Source organism: Ovis canadensis, chromosome X (assembly GCF_042477335.2).
Source record: "Ovis canadensis isolate MfBH-ARS-UI-01 breed Bighorn chromosome X, ARS-UI_OviCan_v2, whole genome shotgun sequence".
Taxonomy (NCBI): Eukaryota; Metazoa; Chordata; class Mammalia; order Artiodactyla; family Bovidae; genus Ovis; species Ovis canadensis.
Window position 1 is genome coordinate 13,624,099 of NC_091727.1, and position 2,652 is coordinate 13,626,750.

The 2,652-nt window shown below is 43.3% G+C and overlaps 1 pseudogene; it reads right to left on the reverse strand.

The window, feature by feature from the left end:
- Window positions 1-757: 757 nt before the first annotated feature.
- Window positions 758-1,989, reverse strand: LOC138929859 (large ribosomal subunit protein uL4 pseudogene; annotated as a pseudogene).
- Window positions 1,990-2,652: the final 663 nt, after the last annotated feature.

Genomic DNA, 2,652 nt, shown 5'->3' on the forward strand with positions numbered 1-2,652 from the left:
GACAGAACTCTGGTTTCCTGCATTGCAGGTAGACTCTACCGTCTGAGCCTCCAGGGAACACACACACACACACACACCATGTCCCAAACCTGTACTGGAGAAGGCACTGGCACCCCACTCCAGTACTCTTGCCTGGAGAATCCCATGGATGGAGGAGTCTGGTGGGCTGCAGTCCATGGGGTCGCTAAGAGTCCAACACGACTGAGCGACTTCACTTTCACTTTTCACCTTCATGCATTGGAGAAGGAAATGGCAACCCACTCCAGTGTTCTTGCCTGGAGAATCCCAGGGACGGGGGAGCCTGGTGGGCAGCCGTCTATGGGGTCGCACAGAGTCGGACACGACTGAAGTGACTTAGCAGCAGCAGCAGCAGCACACCTGTACTAGGCACTACGTGTGTGTGTGTAGCTTATGTATATTCCATATATGTGATATATACAGTATATATGTGTGTGTGTATATATATATATATATATATATATATATATAATATATCCTTACAATTCCTCAGCCAAAATATTAATGTATCATTTTTTTAAAAAACTGAAGTAGAGTTAATTTACAATGTGGTGTTAGTTTCAAGTGTACAGCAAAGTGATTCAGTTATACATACATACATATATATAATATATATTCTCTTTCAGATTCTTTCCCATTAAAGTTATTATATGTCTTCTTACTACCTCCTTGATCAGGTCTTTATTCAAATTCAGCTGTCCAAAATGATTTGACCTTTACGGGGTAAACAAATTGAAGTTTATGCAGCAGCCTTCTCTTCCTCTATGGTGGGTTTCTTTCCTGTGGGCTTCTTTTTAGCTTCTGCTTTCTTGGTCCTTGCAGCTTTTTTACCCACCAGTCTTCATCTCCTTAATGCCAACAACCTTCTTTCCTGTGTTTCCCACTACAGGCTTCTTGCCTAGAACCCTCTTCTCATCTGATTTGGCTTCTAGTGCTGCTGCTGTCCTATTCATCCAAATTTTGTGGTTCTTGGCATGATTTTTGCGTATGGGGTTAGCTTCAACATGATTGTCAGGTTTTTCAGTGGATTCTTCTTTAGGACTCAGTGATGAATCTTATTGCATGTCGTTTGGAGGGCTCTTTAGATCTCTGGCTTTTCAAGATCCTGCTAAGGTCTGTACTGAGCATCTTGTGCATGGGCGAGGTTGTGGTGACTCTTGAGGGAGGCTGCTTTATGTCAAGTGCCATACAGCTCATCTAACTTGCAGAAAGCATTTCCCATCCAAATGCAGAAACATCCCACGTGACTACCAGGAGCAAGTTTCAAAATGTTCAGTTTGCTTACATTAAGCAGAGTAACTCCAGGGATGTTTCTGAAGGCCTTGATGATGCCACCATCCTCATTATCAGTGATGGAAGGTCCCATGTGCTGGATGCGGTGGCGGTTTTCCATCTAACCTTTGGCAGCTTTCATTCTATGAGAAGCATAGAGCTTTTTTTATATCATTTCAGACCTTAAGTCTCTTGAGACACAAAACAGCCTCCATGGTCTTCTTGTAGCCTTCAACCACCAAAGAAAGTTCAGGAGCTTCCTCTAGATGATAACCTTTAGCCATGACTAGCATTGATAAGACAATCGCTGCCAGTGCAGAGCAGGTGGCATATCACTTCTGTGCTGTATTCACTCTGAGGTGCCAACATCACCAGGTCTTGGTTGGCACAAACATGCAACCCCCACAACACTTATTTCCAAAAGCACCCTGGCCAGAATGGTGATTCCCGCTACCTCGAACCCTGGGAATTTGAGCCACAGATCTGCCAGGACCCCAAGAGTCAGCACTGATTTGATGACCTGATAATTCACAGACAGCATAGGGCTGTCTGTTATTTTTGCACACGTTGGTGTGGACAAAGTTAACAATATCTGGTCGAATGGGAGCCTTGAACACAGCAGGCAAAATGACATTTTTGCCAGATGACCCCCCGCCCCTTTTCAGAGTACACTGATATCCGTGGATGAGCACACGCCATGGTGAGGAGAGGAGAAGGCCACACGCCTCTCAGTCTGGTGGCTCCCACAGGAAAAGCAGGTTATCATAACATATTGAGTACCGTTCCAGGTGCTAAAACCCTAGGTCCTTGTTGTTTACCTATTTTATTTGTAGTGCTGTGTATCTGTTACTCCCAAACTCCATATTTATCCCTCCTCCTCTTCCCCCTTGGTAACCATAAGTTTGTTTTTGAAGTCTATGAGTCTGTTAGTTTTGCATGTAAGTTCATTTGTATCATTTTCTTAGGTTCCACACATAAGTGATATATGATATTTATCTTTGTCTTTATATTTATCTTACTTCACTTAGTATAATAATCTCTAGGTCCACCCATGTTGTTGCAAATGGCATTATTTCATTCTTTTTTTTTTAACTAATGCATCATTCTTGATAACTCTCTTCTTTTGATGCCTCTCCTATCTTATACCTCACAAAGGATTCATCAGAAAGTATGATCAGCCTGGTCTTCATAATATACCTGGAATCTGACCACACATCACTGCGTTTACTGCCTCCACTCCGGTCTCATCTGCTATCCTCTCTCACCTGGTTTGTCTTCCTGCTCCCACTCTTGCCTCACAAAGGTCTATTCTCAGTTAAGCTCCAGAGTGCTCCTTTGAAGACATAAGCTAGGTGATGTCAC